At 38.7% G+C, this 26,359-nt stretch overlaps 1 protein-coding gene across 1 annotated transcript in view; it reads right to left on the reverse strand.

Annotated features, from left to right (window-relative positions):
- Positions 1 to 26,359, reverse strand: part of Frmpd4 (FERM and PDZ domain containing 4) — a 242,977-nt gene that overhangs the window by 205,125 nt on the left and 11,493 nt on the right. The gene's annotated exons all lie outside the window — the stretch shown is intronic.

A 26,359-nucleotide genomic window follows, 5' to 3' on the forward strand; every position in this document is an offset into this window, starting at 1 on the left:
CTGAGTTTTATACCAAACATATCTCCTCGATAGCTTGTTGATCCACTAATGCATTAATTTGTGGATGAATTTCCCACTCATGATGACTGAACCTTCATGACACAAACACCTTATAACAGTCTCATCTCTGCCTATCTCCATCTCCCCCTCTCTCTTTTTCTCTCTCACAGAGATCAAATCCATGGTCTTTAAATGCTAGGCAAACCCTCTACCACTGAGCTCAAGCTCTAAACTTGGCATCACCTCTCAATACTTCATCGGAGAGACTACATTTTCTTTGTTTTGAAGATTTATTCATTTGTGTGTGTGTGTGTGTGTGTGTGTGTGTGTGTGTGTGTGTGTGTTTTCTCTGCATGCATGTACCCTACATGTGTAGCTGGTGCCCATTGAGGCAGAAGAGGGTGTTGAATTCCCTGGAACTGGAGTTAAAGAAGGATTGTGAACTGCTATGTTGGTGCTAGTAACTGAAAGCTGGTTCTCTGCAACAGCAGCAAATACTTTTAACCACCGAGCCATCTCTTCAGGCTCAAGATTAAATGGCAGCATGAGTCCTGGTGGAGGCATCCAAATCCTCGAGACAAGGTAATGGGCTTAAATGAGTTTTCAGATTTCATAGACCTGGTTCTCATGTCATGCAGCAGGACGAGGTCTGTGTGCACAGGGGAACTTATAAGTGTAGGTAGGATGGGGAGATATAAGGACATGGTGGACGGGGTAAGTGTAATAGAGTCAGGGCCCCACAGAGAGGGCTTTAGAATAGAAGCAAAATGGTATATGACATATGCTCTTGCAGCTTGAAGTGGTGGACCAGATTTCATATTGGAACACAGATGGATCTCATGGATTCAGCACTGTGTGGGACAGTGTGGAGTAGCATGAAACTAAAAACAACTTAAAAGTCCACTTGTACCTGTAGGTGCATAAGAGAATGAGGACTCATTGGGGAATGATAAAAGTGGGAAGTGTAAGATGTATTAGGTATACTGTTGTTTATTTATAGACAGCAATATATATATCTATATATGTATGGGTATATATGTATATGTTTATATCTGCCTATATCTATCTATCTATCTATCTATCTATCTATCTATCTATCTATCTATCTATCTATCATGTATCTGTCTGTCTGTGTTGTCGGGGTTTCTGTCCTGCCTGGTTTCCACAGTCATTAAGTCCCAAAGAAATCACACAGAGGTCTATATTAGTTATAAACTGATTGGCCCATCTCAGGCTTCTTAACTCTTATAACTTATATTAGCCCATTATTCTTGTCTATGCTAGCCACGTGGCTCAGTACCTTATTCAGTGAGGCAGTCACATCTTACTTCTTCTGTGGATGGGTCTTGACTGCAGACCAAGCTTTCCTCTTCCCAGAATTCTCCTGTTCTCGTTGACCCACCTCTACTTCCTATCTGGTTGTCCGCCTATACTTCCTGCCTGGCTACTGGCCAATCAGCATTTATTTAAGATATAATTGACAGAATACAGACCATTCTCCCACACCATTTCTGTCTCTCTATTTAAAAATAACGAGTTAACAAAAGTAATAAAACCAAAGGACAAAATAAATTACATTTGTGCTTGTGGGGAGATATTCTGAGTAGTTACAGATGAAGAGGAAAAAATTAAAGATTTAAAATGATGTATTCATAAAGATCAAAGTTAGGAAAATAGATTGATATTGAGAGAATGATAGAAGTGTAAAAAGGGAATATTTAAACTAAATTTAATGTATAGTAATGTAATTTAACATCACTGGAACAGATTTGGATGACAAAAGATATACAAAAAGTGTTTAACCATTGTCAGTATGGTTTATGATTTTTGGTTTATTTTAAATTTACCTCTATTTGATTGTTTTTTCTGCATGTATTTCTGTGTTCTGTCTGCATGTCTGGTGCCTGCAGAGGTCAGAGGAGGGCACAGGATCCTCTGGAACTGGAGTTACAGATGGTTGTGTGCTGCCATGTGGGTGCCTATAACTGAACTCAGGTCTTCTGGAAAAGTAGTCAGTGCTCTGGAAAAGTGCTTTTAAACACCGAGCCCTCTCTCCAGCAAAGGGTATTATCTTTCTGTGATTATGTAGGATATGTGGGATGCTGCCAGTGAACACTTGGACTGCTCCTGTTTCACATATTCAGAGAAAGGAGATGCAGATGTCAGAGCAATGAGGCTTTCTAAAATTTGAGCCCCTGGGTCAAATTAGAAGCATGGAACCATGATACATTTTCTTATTTAAAATGAATACTGGCTTTCTCACTATTAGTGGGAAAGATCTCAAATAACATCTCTCTGACAATAATTAGTAATTAATAATTGCTAGCTCCTAGTATTTGACTGAGACACCATTTTCTATTAAAAGCTATCAGGACTTACTGGAGAAATGGTTGATCTATAGGACAGGAAGTGAATAAACAAGAAAGAAAATTCACAAGGGAACACAAAACCATTGCTGATAACCTTGGGGAATAATAGGGCATCATCTCATTATTTTGACAATTGGTGCATAGACTAGAAGTCAAAGGCATTTATTTTGAATCCTCCCCTCCTCCCCCCTTCTTCCTCCTCCTCACTTTCCCCTCCCTTCTTCCCCCTCACTCTCCAGGATCATATTCTTATTTTGTCTTTCATAGAAACTGTAATCAGTGTAACAAACACTTGAACAGAGAAAGTTTTTCCATAAGGAAATGCCATAGGCAGTAAATGGAGATAGGTGGATAGAATAAAACAGCATCCGTTTCTACCAATTAGTAAATTAAAGTTCAACGCAAGGATCATCAACGGCTGCTAACATTATTCACACAGAGGTGTCATATACCTCTAAATAGGAAACACTTACTACCGCTAATGAAATATTTTCCCCTTACAAACAAAATCAAACAAAAGACTAAAACCAAACTAATACCAAATCCTTGAAAACACAGACTAAGGAGTATGTTCTTATTCATGCCTCATTTCCCTCCTGCGATTCAAGGGATACGGAGATAGATATATGAAAGTGTCATACTGAAATCCATCTTTGTATGCTAATATAAGCAATCAAAATAGGAATAAATTCAATAATACCATGGGCACACGGTAAATAAAATTCACAATATAGGTCAACATATACGACAAACGTTGTTGTCAATTCATAGTTGGGAAGTAAGTCAAGGTAGAGAGGTCAGAAGAGATTTGGGACACATATGAAACAGGGGCTGTGCATGACTCCTGTTTTTTTTGTAATTTACTCAGGTATATGAGAAGACTCCATAACATGTTAAAAAATCACTATCTTTCTTGGCTATGATGGCTGTAATGTCATGAACTATTTAAGACACATATATTTAAATATTCATTAAAGTCAGAAAAATGTTTTGTGCTTCCCTTCAAGTAGTCTAGGTGGGACAGGTGGGTGGAGGGCACAGATGAAAGAAAGTTTGGCCAAGAACTCGTAACTGCTATAGTTGCAGAATTGGCACAAACAGTTTCATTGTACTCCTCTTTTCTTTCATACTTGAATTATGCTTCTAAGTTTTTAAAGTATAAAGTTCTAATACTAGGTGAGAAAGTAAGGAATGCTAATTTATTATTTATGTGATGAGCTAAGAAAATATATGTAGAGGCTGAAGAGATTGCTCAGTGGTTAAGAGCACTTGTTCTTACAGACTGGGATCTGATTTCTAGCAGAAACAGGGTACCTTGCAACTCTGTAACTCCCAGTCCCAAGGTATCTTATGTCCTCTACTGATCTCTGTGGGCACCAGAAATGCAGTGCCACAAATACATACATGCAGAATAAATACTCATACACATAAAATAAATATTTTAAATCTCCAATAAATGGGAAATATAGTCAGCATAAAATACATACTTGTATGAAAATGCCTTTATCTACCATAATACCATTTAAACAAATAAATCTATTGAAAACATTTTAAAATACCTCTCAAAAACATAAAAGAAAACATGACTACAAAGCAACATATATTTTGCAAGGATATATATATATATATATATATATACACACACACACATATATATATATACCTATTTGTATATGTGTATATCTCTCTATATATATTTTATATATGTATGAATTATTCAGGAAATGGGTTTCCAGGAGAGACAAAAATAGGATATATACACTGTGTGTATATATTCATTTAAATATGTATTTATAATATATACGATATATTTGTATATTTATAGATGATATAAAAGGGACTATAATAAACACACATTCATGTAGATGTAATATATAGTCTACAAGTGAATAAATACAGGTATCTGAACATAGATCCAAACATGAACCTATTTGCTAAGAGGAAGTTTTATAAGGGTAAAAGATTATAATGTTCTATGAATTGTGGAGTATTATTAAATCAATCTTTTGCATCCAAGATCCAAAAGAAAAAAACCTAATGTACGTAAAGAGAACAGATTCTTGCTACACGATCTGGCTCAGAAAAGGAATACTTTTAAATAAATGAGTTAGAAAAGTGCTTTAAGAATTGAAGTTACAAACACTGTACAATATTTCTTGTAACTGCCATGCTATTCTGAAATATTCAATAGCAGTCCATCTCAGTGAATCAAAAATAAATCATTCTACTTCTTCTCATGAAAAACAGCAGCTATAATACTTAATGTTGTTGTTCATAACAGTCTTATTCTTCAAAAAGATGCTAACATCTTTAAAGTCATTAAAATTCTGTCATCCTTCTGCATTTTGTTCTCTTTTTTTCACTTTGACTTATTTAATTTCCATGCCCAAACAGAACTCTAGAATATTAATAGAACCTATTGTCAATTTTAAATAATTTAAATATGGTTAAAAATTCCACGTGTCCAAACCTCTATCTCTGCCATTTTCCAATGTGTAATTATAGATAATTACTCCCCACTTAGAAAAGTAATTTCTCAGTCCTGAAGTGTCCATTTAAGAAATATATTATTTCTCTTGCTTCTAACTAAAATGAATCCTGTCACATATTTAAAATCAAATGCTAAGGAGTCATAGATTTTCAGGTTAGGAGATGTAAATCTCACTACAGATACATTAGTCTCCACAATAATATTGTGATACCCTGACTACGTCTAAAAATATTTTATGTACAAATGGTATATTAGGGAACTATGAAGAGTAGATACTCTAATGGAGGAAAGATTTTGTTGTGTCTTCTTCAAAACAAATCTGAGCCCATGAATATTTTTTTCCATTTTTAATTTCTCATTTTATTTTGTATTTTTTGTACTACTAGAGTTCAAACCCAGGCCCTTATACATGCTAGCCCAAACTTCAATACTAATACATACCAGTCAAAGCCTTTTTAAAAATTCTTTTAATATTTTATTGTTTCCATTCTATTTTACATATAATAATTATGAGGATGGCAAGTCTCCAGAAAAAAGGTAGAAAATAAGGTAGTGCTTTCTTTGACACAATTTCCTTTCCCAGAGTTTTGTTTTAGATTAGTGCTTGGTACACACAGTTTGGGAGATGGTGTTGGCACCTGGATAGTGCCAACAACAGCAGCATGAAACCCATTAAACCTTGTTGTAGCTGTGATTTAGAGCTTTCATGTTCTGAAACAGATGTAGCAATTGGCAAATTTACAGAAGAAAATTATGACCATCTATGAAGACACACTCTGAGGTTTTGGATTAAAGGACTCTTATACAGCATAACAACTTCTTTTGAGAACTAATCAAGGAGAGGCGCATTAAATTCAGCTATAGGACATAAATTAAGATAATCTTTCATTTGAATAATTTAATTTTAGGAGAAATTAGAACAGTCAATATCAGTTAAGAAATATTTGTGTACATGTTGGGTATCTGACTTGGAAAATAAATAACATTTATTTCCTCTCAAGAACTTGTAAAGAGTAGTCTAGGTTGTTAGCATCTCCTTGGGGAGAGGGAAAGAGGGAGGGAGGAAGAGAGAGAAAGAGAGAGAGAGAGAAAGAGAGAGAGAAATCCGAATTAATTCTTATTAACCAATAAAACTGGAACCAGAAGCCACGACTGGAGCATTGGAATTTGTAGTCCAAAGGCAACTGTTCTTTGGTTGAGGTGAGAGAGATTCCAATAACCTGAGCATCTGAGTGAGCCAAGAGCATTCAGAAAGCTGTACTTCTGGCCAAGGTACTAAACCACCTCTGAAAAGCTCATGGTAAAGGAACAAATTCCATCAGCTATCATGAACATATGTTTTCTTCTTTAGCCTAAATTTCGCCTCCCAATACAGGGTCATCTACAGTCAGTGACTTTCTCAAATCATGCCTACCTGCCATGATTAATACCTGTACTCACTGCCAGACCCAATTACTCAAGATATTGTCTATTGCACCTTCAGTGGTTGACTGCCATGTTTGCCATGAAATACCCAGGACCAGTTCTAAGTTGATTAATCTTCATTTAGGACACCCGCATACAACTGAAGCGAATGTAAACGACTCAGTGACATTGTTGAATGATAACCCCTAGAGACTACTCGATGGCTTCGGGTTAACACAATAGCAGGCAGTTAAGAATCAACACTTTAAAAGAACTAGGGATTATGTTAGGTTGCATTGTATGCAGCCGTGTAACTTCAGGGATGTTAATTTTTCTAAACCTCAGAATTTAGAAATCATAAAGCTATAATGTTGAAATTAATAAAAGGCATAAGGGTGTTTTGCTTTGTTGTTTGTTTGTTTTATTTTTTGGCACAAAAAAGGATATGGGGAACATCTCTATGAATGTGAGGTCAGCCTAGCCCATATAGTGAGTTCCAGGATACCAGGAAATGCATAGTGAAATACATAGTCTGAAAAATTAAACAAATGAAGAAATGGGTGGAGCAAATTTCCACACTTGTAAAAGAACATAAGAACCTAATAACACAAGAGCCCTTTCAAGGATCGTAATACACATTTAAATTCATTTCACCCCTTTCCTACAATGCTTAGATAACCACCTAATACCTCCCTAAAACTCTCCTTAGTTCCCCCAAGCCCACTTTCTTTCAAGTTTCATATCTTCCTTTTTCTTGTTAGCAATAACCCCTTAAGTCCAATTACTGCAGGACAAATGTACTACATCTTATATTCTTTGAGAAATTAATCTATCTTGTGACATTTTGTGTTTGATTGAGACTTGCTATATGACCAAATCTGGCCTTAGACTTCTATTTCTCCTGTCCCAGCCTTAGAAGTGCTAGGATAGTGTGTTTGTGTGACCACACCTAGAGATTTAATTAATTAATTTTTAAAACTACTGCTATTGTAAAAGTTATGCCTGATCATTGTAGAAAAGGTCAAAAATAGAGTTTTTTTTTCTCCAAACCATTCCTTTAACTACAGCTCATTATTAATTGTTTTGGGCATGTTCCAACTACTCTTTTCTGTTTAAATATTTTGTATAGGTTAGTGAAGTCATAATCCTATATACTTTTTGCAATCTTCTACCATCATATTACAAACATTTTGTCATAATATTTCTGGGATAAAAGTACCTATAGGAATTGTGTGTATTAATATACCTGGCTATGTTTCAACTTGATTTTATTTATAGACACATTAAATTTTATCATTGTTTATTTGTCATAAAATATTCTTCTTCTTGACTTTCAATCCTTCATAAATGGGAAAATCATTCTTAGCTCTCAGCCATATGATTTCAGGCAGTAGACTGTGAATTGATGATCCAGCACTATAATTACAATAAACTTGGCACTGGAACCAACCTCCTTTATTTGATTACGTTGTTTCCTAGCTATGTAACTTTAGGCAAGTTCCTTGACATTTCTGTGTCTTGGTCCCTCAACTGTGGAATGACAACACCCCTTTGCAGGATTTTTGAGTGGTGACTTGATTAGCAAAGGCCATATTAATATTTAATAAACACTATTTTTTTCTTGGCATTGTTGATGTCATCATATGTCCATGTCTATGCCATCATGGTTTGAATGGCATAGAGGGAGGTGTCACCAGTAAGCAAAGAGTCACTGTATCAACCTTCTTGAGTTTTTCTGGGTAGACTCTTTTACCACTTCTGCTCCTGGGGCAAAGCAATAGTGCATGAAACAGATCATAATTGATTCATATAAAAAGGGCCCTTGTATTCCCAGCTATGGCTAAATTGTATGCAGACAAAATACCTTTTGTGGAATGTTCTGGAATTTGGCAACCACTTTTCACATTATTTCTATAGAAAACTGAGTTCTGCGTTCCAATTTCTGGCTTATAAACTAATAATTTGAGAATGCTGTGGTCAGAAGAGAGACTATTGAGCCACCCATGGATGACTAAAAGAACAAGAATAAAGGCAGTTGTCAAGAAATAATGTTCTCACAATTGGGGACTCGATATCTTTCACCAAATAATGACTATTGTAAAACTAAAATTCATTAGAAAATGATGTGTCAAAACTTGGACAGCTCATTCACTGACACATTGAACCCATAGCTCAAAATGATGCTTTGAAAGAGCACTGTTTCCCAGATGGTATTTTTCTAGCTGTTCCCAGAAGTGGTTTTTAGCAAAGCTATTAATAGTTATACAACAACGCCGTATCAAGTGGCTCATTGATAATGAGGGAGTTCTCACTTCTGTTACTAGATACATGATTGATTGGAACTGGTGCTCAGCTTTTCAAACGCATCCTAAGTCATGAAGCTTCCTAACTGGAAAGAATGCTTTATTGCAGAATTTGGCCCACACCTTGAAGGGTAGAAACAGTTCTGCCTGTCACATCCCTTTTCTTCCTTCCTTCCTTCCTTCCTTCCTTCCTTCCTTCCTTCCTTCCTTCCTTCCTTCCTTCCTTCTTGCTGTTTACCAAAAGGTATCATTAGCTCCCTCTGTATTCATTATTCTTTTCATTGGTGTGACAAAATAGTTAGCAAAAGTGACTTAAGGAAGACAGGGTTTATTTGGACTCTCAGTGTAAAGGGATGCGCTTCCTTGCAGCAGGGAAGACATAGCAGTGCAAGCATGAGATAGCTGGTAACAGCCACAGTCAGGAAGCAGAGAACAAGAGAACAAGATGCTCAGCTAGCTTTGTTCTTTCTATTCAGACAAAGAGATCAGCCCATGGTATGAGGCCCTTTTCAGTTAGAGGCAGTCATTCCTCCACAACCAACCTAAACCCTCTCATTAACATGCCCAGAGAATTGTTCCCATAGTAATTTAAATCCCGTCAAATTGACAACCAAGAGTTAATCACATGTTCCTTTCTCAAGCATCTGAAATTTGGGAGGCTGTAGCTTTAAGTTAGTCCTTGGCTCATTAACATCCTGTTACCCTTTGTTTGGCAGCGTGTGCTATCCAATTTCCAAGGAGTCATATCCATTGTAATTCATTTTGGAAACCTGTGGAGTTTTCCCTTTTTGTGCTTGGTTCACGGCAATTGCCACAGGCCACATCCCATCCAGGGAGACTTTGATGTATCTTTTGGTCCTGATGGCAGACAGGAATGAGAAAAGCACTTATTCAGCTGTGGCTCCACAGGGAATGGCTGCGTTTGACACATCTGTGGAGCATATCTTTAGAATCAACAAAATCCAACAATCCAATATGCTGACAAATTGGGGTGACCGACAAGACAACAATGAGTTCAATTGGATTATATATAAATATTCACAAACACAACTGGTCCTGAGAATATAAATGGAACAGTATTTTAAAAAGTTAGATCTTCAAAGAGGGCTTGGGGAGATGGTTCTGTCAGTAAAGTACATGTCATATTGACATGAGGACTTGAGTTCAGATACCCAGCACCCACATAAAAGTTGGGCATGGTGGTGGAGCACATCTGGTACCTTGGCACAGGGAGCAGGAGGAGGAACACAGAGACAGGTGGGTTTCTTAGTTTAGTAGCCAGCCTGTCTAGGCAACTGTTGAGCTCTAGTCCCATTGAGAGACCTCTGTTTCAAAACATATAATGGAGAGGTATTGAGAAAAACATCCAACACCCAACACATATAGACATAAACACATATGCACACATAATGTATTAACATTATAAAGAAAAGACATTAAGGCAGATGAAAAGATATGCAAAATCCAGACATAAGAAAGGATTAATACACATCCCTGAATTTGGGTACGTACCCCTGGAAGGCTACGGACTTACTCATAAACTCATTAAGTTTTCTAAGAACGGGTGAGTTTTTGGCCATAAATGTCAACCATTCAATATCCCCAGCACAGGGAGATGTCATGAAACAAAATGACAGTTTGTACGAGATGAATCCCCTTGGAAAGATGTCTACTTTTCAAGGGTCAACAACTACTTGAAATGCTTGTTGGAAAGTCATCTTAGTAACCAAGAATACACTTTACTTCTTTGGGGCCTTTCAGCCATGGGAACATAGACAGTAATTATATCTAATTAACATTCTTTTCATTAAGGGGACTGCACAAACGTGAAGTTGTCTGTGCTTGGATAATTAAGAAAACTATGGCTTATTTAAATGATAGCTTGTGATTTCCAGGTAAAGTACATAATTGATTGACTGTTTCACCCTTTTCATTTGAAGTTCCAATTTAATCTGCAGGCATGGGGGAATATTTTCAAATTTGCCATTGTTTTATATTTTAAACTTAGCTTATTATCTTCTGAGATTATTTAGAACTTGGAAAAGTTTTGTTAATTATTTTAGATAAGAACTTTATATTACTTAAAAATTATGTAGAAAGAATGAAAATAAACTTGATTAAAATGTTTTAAATTTTGAGGGTATTTAGATTATGAAGGTGTAAATTAGGTTAAGTATTTTTAAAGCCCCTTACTACAAATTTCTAAAATAGGTTAAAATCTACTTAGAAACTGAACTCAAAGCCCAGAGAGAACTCTTGAAGCAGGTCATTTGGTAGAATGTTTGTTTAGGCAACATAAAACCCTGGGGTCCCTCTCCTGTACCACATATTCTTAGATGTGGTGGTACATGCCTGTAATCCCAGATCTTCTGTTGTGAATTTGAAAGGATCAAAAGTTCAAGGCCATTCTTGTCTACATAGTCAATTTCAGGTCAGTCTAAAATACAGGAGACCCTGCTTCAAATGAATGAATGAGTAAATGAAGACACCTAAGTTTGGAATTTGTGACTTTAATGTATTTGTTGATACTTATGTTACCAAAGCAACATCATTAAGCTATATACACAGACTTACTAAAATCAAAATAAAAAGATGACAAGAATCTTTTTAATTGTTTTTATTGAACTACATATTTTTTCCTCTACTCTCCTCCTTTCCTCTCCCCTCCCCTTCTACCCTCTCCCATGGTCACTATGCTGACAGTTGACTCAGAGCTTGTCTTTTTCTATTGCTCTTGTAGATTATATCCATATATGTCACTCTTAGGGTGGGTCCTCATTGTTGTCTATGTTCTCTGGGATTGTGAATTGTAGGCTGGCTTTTCTTTATGTCTATTAGTCACTTATGAGTAAGCACATAGGATATTTGTCTTTCTGGGTCTGGGATACCTCACTGAAAATGATGTTTTCTAGATCAATCTATTTGCCCACAAATTTCAAGATGTCATTATTTTTTCAACCATTGTGTAAATGCATCACATCTTCTTGATCGATTCTTTGGTTGAGAGGCATTTAGGTTGTTTCCAGGTTCTGGCTATGACAAACACTGCTGCCATGAACAGAGTTGAGCACATGTCCTTGTGGTATATAACTTTAAATGGAAAACCAAAAAAAACTCAGGCTAGCCAAAGACAAGAATCGTATAAGGTGGATTAGCTTTGAGTGATTCCTTCCTAAGTATATGTATTTCTATTACAACTGTTTCCTAAAGCATAGATGTGTGGTCTGGGACTAGATCTCATTTGTTCACTTCTTATTTGGGTGGTTTGTAACATGTTTGTGCCTTTGGTAGTTTAGCTAGATCACAGTCCACCTCAGAGAATAAAGTTTATAAACAGGTGTACTGAACTAAACAGAGAATTCTCATCAGAAGTATTTCAAATGGCCAAAAGATACTTAAGGATGTGTTCTTCTTCCTTAGCCATCAGGGAAATGCAAATCAAAACAACTTTGAGATACCATCTTACACTGTCAGAATGGCTAAGATCAAAAACACTAATGCTGGAGAGGATGTGGAGCAACGGGAGCACTCATCCATTGCTGGTGGGAATGCAAACTTGTGCAACCATTTTGCAAATCAGTGTGGTGGTTTCTCAGAAAACTAGGAATCAACCTACCTCAGGATCCAGAAATTCCACTCTTGGGAATATATCCAAAAGATGTTCAATCATACTACAAGAGCATATGTTCATAGCAGCATTATTTGTAATAACCAGAACCTGGAAACAACCTGGATGCCCCTCAACTGAAGAATGAATAAAGAAAGTGTGGCACATTTGCAGATGAGAGTCCTACTCAGCAGTAAAAAACAATGGCATCTTGAATTTTGCATGCAAATGGATAGAATTAGAAAACACTATCCTGAGTGAGGTAACCCAGATCCCCCAAAATGAATATGGCATGTACTCACTCATAAGTGGATACTAGTCATAAACAAAGGGCAATGAGCCTATAGTTCAGGATCCTAGAGAAACTAAGTAATAAGGTGAACCCAAAGAAAAACATATATAGATGTAGCTAGAAATTGGAATCAAACAAAAATTTGGGAGCAGGGAGGCAGAGGGTAGAAGAAAGGGGAGAAGAGGGGTTGAAAAGAACTTGAGGGAATGGGATAGTAGAGATGGAGAAAGGACAGATATGAGAGCAAGGAAAGAGATATCTTGATTGAGGGAGCCATTATGGAGTTAGCAAGCAACCTGGCTCTAGAAAAATGCCCAAGAACCCACAAGGATGACCCCAGCTAAACCCTAAGCAATAGAGGAGAGGGTGTCTGAACTGACCTTACCCTGTAGTCAGACTGGTGATTATCTTAGATATCACCATACAACCTTTGTCCAACAACAGATGGGAACAGAGGCAATGACCCACATGGGAGCACTGGACTGAGCTCTCAAGATCCATGGAAGAGTGGACGGAGTGAGAATATGAGCAAAGAATTCAAGACCATGAGGGGGTCATCCACAGAGACAGTTTTCTTGAGCTAATGGGAGCTCACCAACTCCAAGTGGACTGGGAGTGAATGAGCATGGGAACAACCAAGCCCCTCTGAAGGGGGTTGACAGCTGGGGCAGTCTGAGGGGCCACTGATAGTGATAATGGGATATGTCTCTACTGCATATACCGGCTTCATGGGATCCTAGTCTTTTTGAATGTAAACCTTGCTCAACCTAGACTTAGTAGGGAGGGCCTTGAACTTTCCACAGGGTGGGGGGCATGGCACTCCTTTAGGGTTGGAGGGGTGTGGGGAAGGCCTGTGGAGGGAGAGGGAGGGCACTGGGAGGAGAGGAGGAAGTGGGAATTTGGATTTGTATTTAAGTGAGGTAACCCAGACCCAAAAAGATGAACATGAGATGTACTCACTCATAATCAGTTTCTAGCCATAATTAAAGGACATTGAGCCTATAATTCTTGATCCTTGAGAAGACAATAAGAAGATGAACCCAAATAAAAACATACAGTTATCCTCCTGGATGTTGGAAGTAGATAAGATTGCCAGGCATAAATTGGGAACTTGGTGATGGGGTGGGATGGGGGCAAGGGGAGATGGGGAGAGAAAAGCGTGAAGGGGAGGATGGGGAGAGCTTGGGGGAATGAGATGCTTGGGATATAGGAAGGGTGGACATGGGAGCAGGGAAGCATATATCTTAATTAAGTGAGCCATCTGAGGGTTGTCAAGAGACTTGACTCTAGAGGGGTTCCCAGGTGTTCAGGGAGATGGCCCCAGCTAGTTCCGTGGGCAGCTGTGGAGAGGGAGCCGAAAAAGGCCAGATCCTATAACCATACTCATGAATATCTTGAATATCACCATAGAACCTTCACGGGGTGATGGATGGAGATAGAGACAGAGCCCCACATTGGAGCACCGGACTGAGCTCCCAAGGTCCTGATGAGGAGCAGAAGGAGAGAGATCATGAGAAAGAAAGTCAGAACCGTGAGGGATGCGTTCACCCACTGAGACGTCAGGACAGAACTAATGGGAGATCACCAAGTCCAGTTGGAATGGGACTGATGGAACATCCAACCTAATCGGACTCTCTGAAAGTGGCTGATGGTGGAGGCTGACCGAGAAGCCAAGGACAATGGCAATGGGCTTGGTCTCTACGACAAGGATGGGCTCTGTGTGAGCCTTGTCAGTTTGGTTGCTCACCTTCCTGGACCTGGAGGGAGTTGGGAGGACCTTGGACTCAACATAGTGTAGAGAACCCTGATGGCTCTTTGGCCTAGAGAGGGAGGGAGTGGGGGTATGGGTGGAGGGGAGGGGAGGAAAAGGGGAGGAGGAGGGGAGGAGATGGCAATTTTTAATAAAAAATAAATAAACTGGAAAAAATAAAACATACAGTAGTACAAAGGAAATTGATCAAACAAACTATACACATCAAAATATTTTATAAAGGCTATGGTAGATCTCTCAATCTTAATACTAATGACATTTGGAACTAGAAAATTCTACTTGGGTGGGAGAGCTGTTGTGTGTCATCTCACTCTTCTGACTAAACATCAATAGAACAACTCCTTTTTCTAATTATGACAATGAAAATTGTCCACAAACATTGTCAAGTGTGACCCGAGGCAAAATTCCTTTAATGAATAGACACTGTGCTATAGTTAAGAAGTGTCCTCCTTGTTAGCACGTATAATGAGACAATATAGTAGAGTCATATGAGTTTCAAAACTGTGAAGTAGTAGAGAAAATAATGATGCAACTCCAAGGCAGAAGAGATGGCCAGACACTAAAGGTTAGTGATGGAGGCGGGTCTTCTATCAATCTGTTAATTTCATTGGTTAATTAACAAAGAAAACTGCTTGGTCTGATAGGTTAGAACATAGGTGGGTGGAGTAGACAGAACAGGATGCTGGGAAGAAGGGAAGTGAGGCAACCGCCTCAAGCGGTCGCCATGACTCTCCTCTCTGAGATGGAAGCAGGCTAGAATATTCCCGTGGTGCTGTGGCACTACACAGATTATTAGAAATGGGTTAAGCAAGATGTGAGAATTAGATAATTAGAGGCTGAAATTAATGGGCCAGGCAGTGTTTAAAAAAATACAATTTGTGCATTGTTATTTCGGGGCATAAGCTAGCCAGCCGGCTGAGAGCCGGGCGGGATGAAAAGCGGGATGAAAAGCAGGCCTGCCCACTGCTCCCATCACTACAGGTTAGCCTTACAAACCACAACTGATACATCTTCCCAAAGCAGAATGTGACATTGTATGCATGGGCATGTCATTTCTGTTAGTGACTATGTTACAGGGACAGCTAATCTTACCTTACTGTGTGGTTTTCAGTCCTGATTAAAGAAATTTCTCACTAACAGTCAAAGGTCACAAAGGATATAAATGAAACCACCCCACTGAAGCTCTTAGTCTTTGATTTGTGTCCACAAACATCTTAGCCATCTGAGTAAATCATGGTAGGGCCTTCTTGTTAAGCTTAAACCTAATGAAGGTGTGAGGCTAAGTTAGTTGGTCTTTATGACATAAATTTTAAGAGATCACAGAGGTCCCCTAAATTTAATATGCTGTTTTACAACTGAAAAACACTGGCTCAGGTAGAGAAAGTCATTACTTCAAGGTCCCGCAGTTGCTTACTGGGAGGAATGGGACTTACGCTGCCTTGTGTACAGCTAACAGCATTCCCTGGGGACCTATACTGACAGATTTTCTCATTTGTTTTTCCTGACAATTGGCTGACCTCCCAAACTCCACATATTCTCAGATCACAAATTCTTTCTCAAACAATAGATGTGATCCTTGACCCCTGAACCTTAATTGATTGTGAATTGTTGATAAACTTTAAGGACTAAGAGACCAAGAACTCAACCTGAGGGCTGTAAACAAAGTATTAAGGCAATAAATGGGGAATGAAAGTCACGGGGAGTAATGAGAAGGTCAGATCTAATACCTTCATCAGGGATTTGGATGAGGACAAAGGCAGGAGCCTGAAGCAGCTACTGTTGAATACTTCCCTTAAGATGGAGGAGTTAGAAGTATCGGAGTAGGAGCAAACAATATAAAATCATGCAGGGAGACCATGAGCAAGGACAGGAGATAAATGGAATTTGAGTTTTGAAGACAGCTGACAGACTGCCATCAATATCAGTGCTATCAGCTAGCTAATGCTGATATCGTTATCATTGGTACTGAATAATATGTCAAGATCCTTATAATCCAAAGTATTCTTGATTCAGCAATATAAACATTGCCTGACAGTTTCTGTAAAATACCAAATCTCAACCCCTCTCCAAACTTTAACACCAGAGCCCACACATTGCTATGTCTACGATCCCAAATGTACTGCAAGCAATCGCCCTGAGAAGGGCCAGTTATTAATCATAGCTATACCCTCGTGACTAATGTGTTGGATGATTGATAAATGTTTGCTAAACAAAGCACGTATTCGAAAGGCCTGCAGTGATCCCTGTCTCCTATTATCCACCGCCTTGTACAATATCATGTCCTTTAAGTTGCTTTTGCCTAATGGAATATGGCAGCAGTGAAGAGATAACATTCCGTGCTTAGGTTGCAAAAATGATGATTTCTGTCTGCCACTCTGTCTAGTCTTTTTAGGTCGAATATTTTCATGAAATAAGCAGGGATACTAGAAAGGCTAGCTTGAGAAAGAATTTAAGGGCTGCCTCAGAAGAACTGCTAACATGGAATAGGGCCCTCTCCAGTGACACAAGTCTAGACCACAGGCGTAACTACAAAGTGACTATAATACTCCATCCTGATGTAGAAAGTCCTTTTGTCTATGTGTTGCTTTTATTGGTTAGTGAATAAAGAAACTGGCTTGGCCTGACAGGGCAGAGTAGAGCTAGGTTGGAAAAACTAGACTAAATGCTGGGAGAAAGAAGGTGGAGTCAAGGAGAAGCCATGTAGCCACCAGAGGGGAAAGGCAAAAGCCGCCAGCCGGAACCTTGCTGGTAGGCCATGAGCCTCATGGTAAACTATAAAATAATAAAAATGGGTTAATTTAAGAGATAAGAGTGAGCTAAAAATATGCATAAGCTAATAGGCCAAGCAGTATTGTAATTAATACAGCTTCTGTGTGATTATTTCGGTTCTGCGCAGCCAGGAACAAACAAGGGGCCTCCTACAACACCATTCCTCTCAGTCATTTGATTCTACCCTTTGGAGAGAGCCTGGGCTAGAGGAATCAGCCATATTCAAATCCCTGATCCATAGGAATTCTGAAATAACAAATATCCATTGTTTTAAAACATAACAGAAGGTTCATTTTCAGCTTGTGGTGGTCAATGTTGATTATAAACTTCATAATATTTAGAACCAGAGTGAAAACATGTATCTGGTCGTGTTTGAGGTATGGTTTCAGTTGGGTTAACTCAAGTTGGAAGACCTACTCTAAATATGAGTGGCACCATTCTGTGGCCTGGGGGCTTGGATAGAAAAAAAAAGGAAAAGGTGAGCTGAGTACCAGCATTCGTCACACTCTACTTCCTGACTGTGGCTACAATGTGACCAAGTGCTGCAAACTCCTGTCTCTATGATTTCTTGCCTTGATGAACGAATTCTGGGAGCTCTAAGTCTTTCTGAAGTTGAAGCAACGAGACAGTCACCTAATACAAAGATTATGCAAAATTGCTATTAAAAAGAGTGAGAAAAGGGAAAGGTGTGTTTAACTCATAGTTCCACAAGTTCAAGTCCAAGGCCTCCTGCATGAAATGGTTTTTTGACCGGGCTGAGTGAGAATACCACGACCCTGGGAGAATGTGGACCAGAATTTGTTTACTTCATGGAAGACAATAAACAGAAAAACAGACTAAAGAAGGAGCCTAGCTTTCAAGGATTTTTCCCTAAATGACCTGCTTTTTCCAACTGTTCTCAGACTCTGAAAATTTCTATTACTTCCCTCTTTTGTCGTCATATTATGAATCTATAAGGGGATTGATCCATCTTAATCAGGTTGAAACCCTCTTGGCCCGCAATGGTTAGTGTTGTCAAATATGATAGTATCTAAATTCATTAGGGAGACAGGTCTTTAGGTATGTCTGTGGGGGATTATAGTGATTGCACCAATTGAGGTGGGAAGACCTTCCTAATGTCTATAGCATCGTTTCCTAACTGGGATCCTGAACTGTCAGTAGCTTCTTAGAGCTACTGCTGCCTTGACTTCCCTCCTTGATGAACTGTACTTTGGACTGTGAGCTCAAAAAAAAAATAAAATAAAAATCTTTTTCCCTTAAGTTGCTTTTGTTAGCTTATTTGATCACAGCAACAGGAAAGGAAACTACAACATGGTTCAAACATTTTCTAAAAGCCTATCAGCTCTTAATGTTGTACTGGAAAAAAAATTAACAGTAAGAACTAGAGGGGATGTTTCATATGTAAACCCTACCAAGTACAAAATGGTGCTGTAACTAGTTATTCCACAAGAGATAAATAATACACTGGGAGAACCAGCATAGACAGGTCAATAAATGAGTGACGTAAGGTAGTCCCGAGTGTTCTTAAATGCCAGGCTAAACAAGAGTGGTTTACTTAAGGACTTCTGATGCTTTCTCCAGCCAGTGTGTGGTTGCTGTACATGCTATGCCGTTACCGCAAAGGGTGACAAAAGTCTCAAGAGTTGTCTTGGGCAGAGCAAGAATACTCTTTCTTCTCAGCCTGTTTCTCAATTGTTTTCTCCTGAGGGTAGCCCAGTACTTGCTGGGTCAGGCCGCAGAGGCTTTATAATCACATCAGGAGTGGAAGAAGTTACCAGAGGGCAGAAAACAATAAGGAAGAAGAGATATCTTAATTTTGGCAGCTACTTTCTCCTGGGGTCTTCATCCTAGCTTTGCTCTCCTGCTGCACAGCTGTTAAATATTCTTGTTACGTTATTTTATACCAACTGGACTCTGTGCATGGGATGTAATAGATAATTAAGCAAACACTATCTTGACAAATGAAAGAATGCATGAATTAAATAAGCAAATTTGAACTCACTGCAGTGAATTGCAAACCCTTGAAATCAGGGCAACACTGGAGACTTTCTCCCACTTCTCATGGTATGTACCATAAAACATGGCACATAATCATTAGCAAATAAATTTCTTGTCATTCGTTGGTTGATGGGTCATAACAAAAAGGTTTGGAAATGCCAGGGACTATTGCATATGAGAAAATTTCATTTCCCGCATCATGCCAAAACCATTTCTTCAGCTTTAGAATGAGAAAAAAATAGAATGAGAATTTTAAAAACCCCTGTGTAAGATTTGAGAGAGAAAATAAATCCAGTGATACCATGTCATCTCTGCAAGGGGCTTTTACTAGTAGAATACAACACATAAAAACAGCATGTGCATTACTGTGGTTGGAGCCACACAGTTAGAGCTTACCTATACTCTATTTTTATCCAGTGTATCTACCAAGAACACATTATACTTCTTCTTTATGTCTACTCGCCAAGTGATTATCGAAAATAGATGAAAGGCATTTATTCTGAATGGAAGCATTTTCATAAATGCAAAGTAAAGGACTGGAGTGCTAGTTCCATGGATAAAATGCTTGCCTTGCAAGCTTACGGACATGAGCTATATCCTTAGAACCCATGTTTTCAAAAGCCAGGCATGGTGACGCACATTTATCATCCTAATGCTAAGGAGCTAGGGAGATGTGTCGGGAGCTTGCTGTCTACCATGTTTAGCTGAATCCATCACTTTCAAGCCCGTGACAGATCCCATCTCAAAAATCAATGTGCATGCATTTAGAAGAATAACACACAAGGTTGATCATTGGTATTGTCAGGTGTTGAAATCTGTACATAGGTATCTGCACGTGCACATGCCTTCCACTCCCATTCTTCCCCCATACCGCCCACAAACACCCAAGTCTAAGGGCATGTGAAGACTGATCGCCTTTCTCTCTCTGTGTGTGTCACACACAGGATTAATAAAGACCACTTACAGTAACAGAATTTTACAGTAACAGAAGCAGTATTTGTAAAAATCAACAGAAATAGGAAGTAATGTGGACAAAATGAAGATAAAGACCAGGCAATTGGTACATAAACACCTCCTTGGAGTTCTGTAGGTGAGAACTCTTCCTTGGCGTTCTTCAGCAACTGAACAGGTAGGCACAGCTTTTATAAAACAGTGTGGGGAAGGTGGAGCTGCCAAAATTACCCAACCATTATTTGTCTTTCAAGCCATACCATCTACAACTTAAAAATTTCACAGACAAAACGAACAACTGGGTCCTTATTTTCTTACAGGATTGCTTTTTTTATTTTTTCCACATTTCAAACTTTGATCTCAGCACTTCAAACTCATGAAACTGGCTGGATGGACTACATACTGTCAAACTGCAGCATACTCTCTTTCTCTTATGACTTCTAATTCTAGGGCCAGGACTCCTGGGACTCCCAGAAGGTATGTTATAATAGGTGGAGCATTTCCCAGGTGCCACCTGTGAGTGGCTCCATTTGACAAAATGTACACAGATGTAGAAAATGACACCATCTGAAACCACGAGGCATGGTTTTGACTCAGAGATAAAAAAAAATATCAGATTGTTTTCTCACAGAACTCCTAGTGGCAATTAAAAATCTTCCTGGTATCACTGTCTCTCCTGGAAACATTAGGTCTCCCATTAATTGTGATTTCCTTGATGTTGCCAAAGGCACTTTCAACGTTGGACCACCAGATGGCTACTATTTTTCCAAGAAGATGGAGAGGGTGCATTATGCAGGCTGGCCTCAAAGGAAAGAAAAAGGTATCACAAAGGAGACAGGAAATGAGTGAAAGCGATTCTGAGAACATTTCCTGGTCCTTCAGAAATGGACTCTCTGGAGTTCATAGCTTCTGAATCTCATCAACTGCTAATGATAGTGCTTAGCCCAAGGGGCACTTGGTAGCTCAAGAGGCAAATCTAGGCATGGATTAAGAATAATCCCAAAGGGAAGGATTTCATTGTAAACTGTGCCACTCACTTGGGCTGCTCCAGATTTCAGGAGCAAATGTTAGTATTGAAGGAGCTGAAAATTGAAATTCAGGACAGATGACAGCTAATGTTAAACTGTACTCAGTTTTTACTTCTGGGACAGTAACACACGAGACTATACTTTGGTGAATTGGTCACACAGAGGGAACTAAGTCATGGGAGGCAGCTGATTAGGTCTCTGTATGCTTGTGGGGACTGTTAATTAGTGGTGCTCCCGCAAGTATACCTTGGCAAGGGCCTTCAACTTCAAATTGCCTCTCCTGTAGCACTCCAAGAGTGAGGGGCTGCAAACTGTAAAATGTTTTAGGACATGAGAAACAAATTTTATCGAAAATATACAAGGCATTCTTACAACTTGTAATGAAGAAAATGAAAGACCTGATTTTAAAAGAATAGGGAAATTTGATTGGCTGTTTCTCAATAGAAGTTCTGCCCCCACATTCAATTCCATCTTTACCTCCTTTCTGTCTTTGCTGGTTTCTTTCAGTGCCTAAGCTTGACTGTTCTGGAACTTGCTCTACAGACCAAACTCAAACGCCGAAATCTGTCAGCCTATGTCTTCTCAGTGCTGGGATCATAAGGGTACATAGCCACACCTGTCTCTAAGCTTTGCTTGAAGTTCTTTTTGCAAGTTGAAAATTTAGCTGGGTGGGATCTTGCCCTGAGGTCACCACTCCCTTTATTCCATTTCTTAATCTGTTTATCTTCTCGAACATAGGACTTAACTTGATTCCAATTCCTGTTGTTCTTTTTCTCGTCAAAATTTACATTTTACATTTTTTTCTTTTTCAGCTGGCTCCATTTCATTATAAATCTTCAATAGAGTTAACACTAATAATCATCTGACAATGTTTATAGTAGGCTGTTTTGAGATATTTTTTTCTGCCAATGGCATTAATTCAAATCTTTAGACTCAGGTAGACTCTTCAGGGAAGGGCAAAATTAGCCCCATTCTTCCCCAAAATATCTCAAGTATGATCTCTAGGCCACATATTAAAACCTTTTGAGCAAACCCTCACAGTTCATCAAATCACACTCAGCACCACCGTCTTCCATGCTCCTACTAGTATGGCCCATTAAGCAGCACTTAGAGCCTTCAACTACTTTTCTAATCCACAATCCCAGTGTCCGTATTCCTTCAAATAAAAGCATGGTCAGGTCTGTCAAGCAATACCTCAGTCCCTCATATCAACTTTTATTTTAGTTAGGGTTTCTATGGCTCTGAAGAGACACCATGAGGATGGCAACTCTTATAAAGGAAAACATTTCCTTGGGTAGCTTACAGTTTAGAAATTTAGTCCATTATTATTATGGTGGGACATGCCAGCATGCAGGGAGACTTGGTGCTGGAAAAGGAGCTGAAAATTTTACTCCTTGACCTGAAAGCAACAGGAACTAAAACACTGAGCACAGCTATAGCAAAGGAGACCTCAAAAGCCTGTCCTCATAGTGACACATTTCCTCCAACAAGGCCATATCTACTCCAACAAAGCCATACCTCCTAATAGTGCTACTCTCTAAGAGACTATAGAAAGAAATTACATTCAAACTACCATGCTAGAATAATTATAACAATCATCTGTAACAAAAATTATCTGAACTTGTGAATTTCCTGTTTGGGTGATTGTCCAGTTAGCCATAAGGAACTGAAATCGTGGGATTAAAAGTGCTAAAGATATCTGGACAAAAATTCAAAAACTGCCAAAACCCATTTGAACAGATCACTTTGCAATTTCTTCTTTTCAGTTTAGGACAGATCACTGCTAGCCAATAACCCTGTGAATTTTACTTTTTCCAAGCCATTTTCTTTTTATCTGCTTGCAGACATGCAGTCAAACTGGTTCTTTACAGGGATTTGTAAGCTTCGTTTTCCTATCCCCTGGTTGCTCCTTACTATTTAGCTCTATCTCCCTTTTCTCTCCTCAGGGTCAGACTCTGATCCTGCAGATCTTTAAGTCCACATTTCAAACAACTCAATCATTTACATAATGGCACTCTGTCCAATGGCTGAAAAATAAGGTCTTTAAGAAATATATCATTCTAAGACAGTTCTAGTCCACTGAATATTTGAGCTAGCAAAAAGATACTAGTAAAGGTGAATATAAATAGAAGAATTGCTTAGCAACATGGCAGTGCTTGAACTTAACTCTATAAGACATGCCAGCAGAGTTGAAGTCGTATCTTTAATTTCTAATAATTGTATGTGGGGGGAAATCATTATATTTAATACTTAACAGCATTCTATCCCATATTTCCCAAGAGCCTTATGGCAAACAAGATATTATATCAATTTGATGTACAAATGGAAAGAAAAGAGATTTTTTATGACTTCCCAATACTCTGTTGCAAGGAAGGTTAAGGATTTTGAGCAAACAGGTCAGTTCAGGGTCATCTCACCAGGGGTGATGAGAAAGCCAGGAATGAAGGTGACCCAGGAAAAATTATGAAAGAAAATAATTACTGAGCTAGAAGGCATTTGGAGAGCTTATCTAGAACAGGATATGCAAATTACAACCCATGGGCCAAAATCTTACGAGCCACCTGTGAGCTAATAATGATTTTGTTTGAGACCAGCACAGAGGAGCACACTGTCCTCCAGGCATGTCACAGCTGTCACCATCTTGACACCAGAGCAGTCGTGAGGATGGGCAGGCATAGGAGCCCTTCACAAGATTGGGTCCATTAGCATTCCCTCATGGAGGGAAGACAGACTTAGGTGGTGTACAAAAGTCTTATGGGGAAGTAATCAGTCAGCACAGAAGATGTGAGACGTCGTCCCAAACCAAGGGTATACAAAGTGGTTAACAATTGCTAGGGAGAGAGAGATTTGTCTTCCATGGTTGGGCTGGCCATAGGTTGACCATGATCCTTATGTAACCCACCATTCATGCTCTTGTTAGTGACACTGATTACACTTACTAGTCCACCAAGTTTGACTTGGACAGAAGTCATTTCTTTGGCCTGTGTTGATGACCTATCTGGGATAAATAGAGGTTTGGTCTCACCAAGCAACACTCATATAAGAGACCGAATCCAAGGTCTTTTGGGTGGTAGTCTGTTTTATTTGGTTTTGTATGTTTTAGAAATTCAATGATTAAAAGAAAATAGCCCCTTACAATGAATGAAAATGAAATAAAGCTCAACTTTCCATGTCCACAAAGCTTCATTTAAACACAACTGTGCCCAATCATTTATTTCATATCTATGACTTCTTTGAGTAGATAAAAAAGCTAAATCATTGTAAACGAGATCAAATGGATTGCAAAGTCTCAAATATTTACTATCTGGTTATTTTCCTTGAAATTAGTTGACTCTTAGTCCCACTACTTCACTTTCAAGTGCATTGGGCAGGATAGATTCTACACATACTTGAAAGGTGGCCACTTTTGGCTTAGGCTAACTAGAAGCTTTTATATGCCTCTGGCCATAGTGACTGGTTTGGTCTTTGTGATTACCAAAATAATCATGGAAAATATCCTTAAGTTATCAGATTCTGTTTTCAAGTGACAACTGTACTCCTATAAATCTCTACTTCTATAACTTTACATTATAGAAGTTGTAAATTAATCCTTATATACTATATACATCCATTAATATAGTTATTTTAATTTTGGACATTTAAACATAAGTCACAAAAGTTCTTCAGCATACCAAAAGTACATTAATATAGATTACTGTTTCTCTCCATTTACTTTTTTTTTTTTTTTTTTTTTTTGCGGGAGATGAGCTGGGATCCTAGCACAAGTGGTTTCACTTTAATTTTAGCCTCTTGTTATTTGATGCCACTTGTTTGAACCCACTGCAATCATACTTGTCAGAGAATGATGCTTTCATTACATCCTGAGTTTTGAAATGGGGGTAAATAGCCACCCTAATTTGTGAACCAGTAATGAGGTTTTAATGAACTCTTGGTGTCTTATTATAGAATGTAAGCTTTACGTAAATGCCTAAATTGTGGTAGTGAAGCATCTGTATGTGTAAGGTAAGGAGATTGCTAATTTTCTCTAAACCTAAATCACTCGCTGATCTTTGACTAATGTTCCAGAAATAGTCCTATTGCTCCAGCCATCTAGTCATATGCTTATACATGCATCCATATAAATGTCTGTACAACAAAAGCTTTTGGCTACTTTCACTGCCCAAAGAGTATTCTAGGAAGTGCAAGGTAATCATCATGGGTCTCCTTTAGCTCCTACTGGTGAACAGTTATTATTCTCTGGTAAGTTTTGGACAGAAATCAAATACTTATCCTAATATTTATAGCCAGGAATTCTTTACCATTTTTTGTGGGATTTAAGGAGAAATTTCGACTTGCTAATGTTGCAAATGAAATGTTGAACTAAAAAAAAAAAAAAAACCAGCTGAAGAAACTTGAAAAGGAACTTCCCATGAGCTTGGAACAAAAGAAAGAGAAGGCGTCCTGGAAACTGAGAGAACAGCGTGGAACAGAACATCACCCAAAGTGATCTGGGAACCTTTGTACTGCAGTTTCATAGAATTCCAGGAGGGTAATAAGCAGAATTTTTTTCAAACACCATGGACAATTAACTTTTGGAAAACACAATGGAGCTGTTTCTCTGTAGACCATTAGTAAGAGGAAGTTGCTATGTAATTTTCATCTCCCTAATAATTATTTGCACTTGACTTCGGCATGCCATTGTGACTGGGCAACCCCACTGCTATCATTTCCTATTCCCCCCCAGCACCCTCCTATGAAGGTGCTGATTGGAGGTGGGGAGCAGCTGTGAGCCCTGTGATCAACAGATCTCCTCCATCTGAGCACCCACCAAAAGCAAGAGGGGAGAAGTAGGGCGGTTGCATATTAAACGTTTCAGATCTGTGGTGAACTGCAATAATATTCCTAGAACACTCTTTGGAGATAGGTCAGAGATGTTCCATGCAAGAACTGACAGAAGACGAGTGGTCCATTTTTAGCTTTGTGCACAAGCAGCAAAAATAACTTTCCTAGCTACCGCTGCTCTAATTCCTTTCACATACAAAGTATGTGGTGCCCCCCCCCACTTCAGATGAGATTTTTGAAGATTTATCAGTTGGTGAATTAAAAATCAGAGAACGGACTCAAGTGCAGCGTGTTCTACAGCAGGAATCAGAAAATTACTACAGGTCATGGGTCTAATATGGACCCCATTCTGTTTTTATCAATAAAGTTTTATTAATATGCACCTACATCTGTTTGCTTACATATTTCTTGGAACCACTTGTAACACAATAGCAACAGAAATACACTAAGCTACATCTGCCACAACAGATGACTTTCAGATCCTAAAATACCTACTATATCACTATTGATATAAGTACTTCACTGACTTGGACAACAGAATTCAGGGGGATAGGC

This window comes from Arvicola amphibius, chromosome X (assembly GCF_903992535.2).
Source record: "Arvicola amphibius chromosome X, mArvAmp1.2, whole genome shotgun sequence".
Taxonomy (NCBI): domain Eukaryota; kingdom Metazoa; phylum Chordata; class Mammalia; order Rodentia; family Cricetidae; genus Arvicola; species Arvicola amphibius.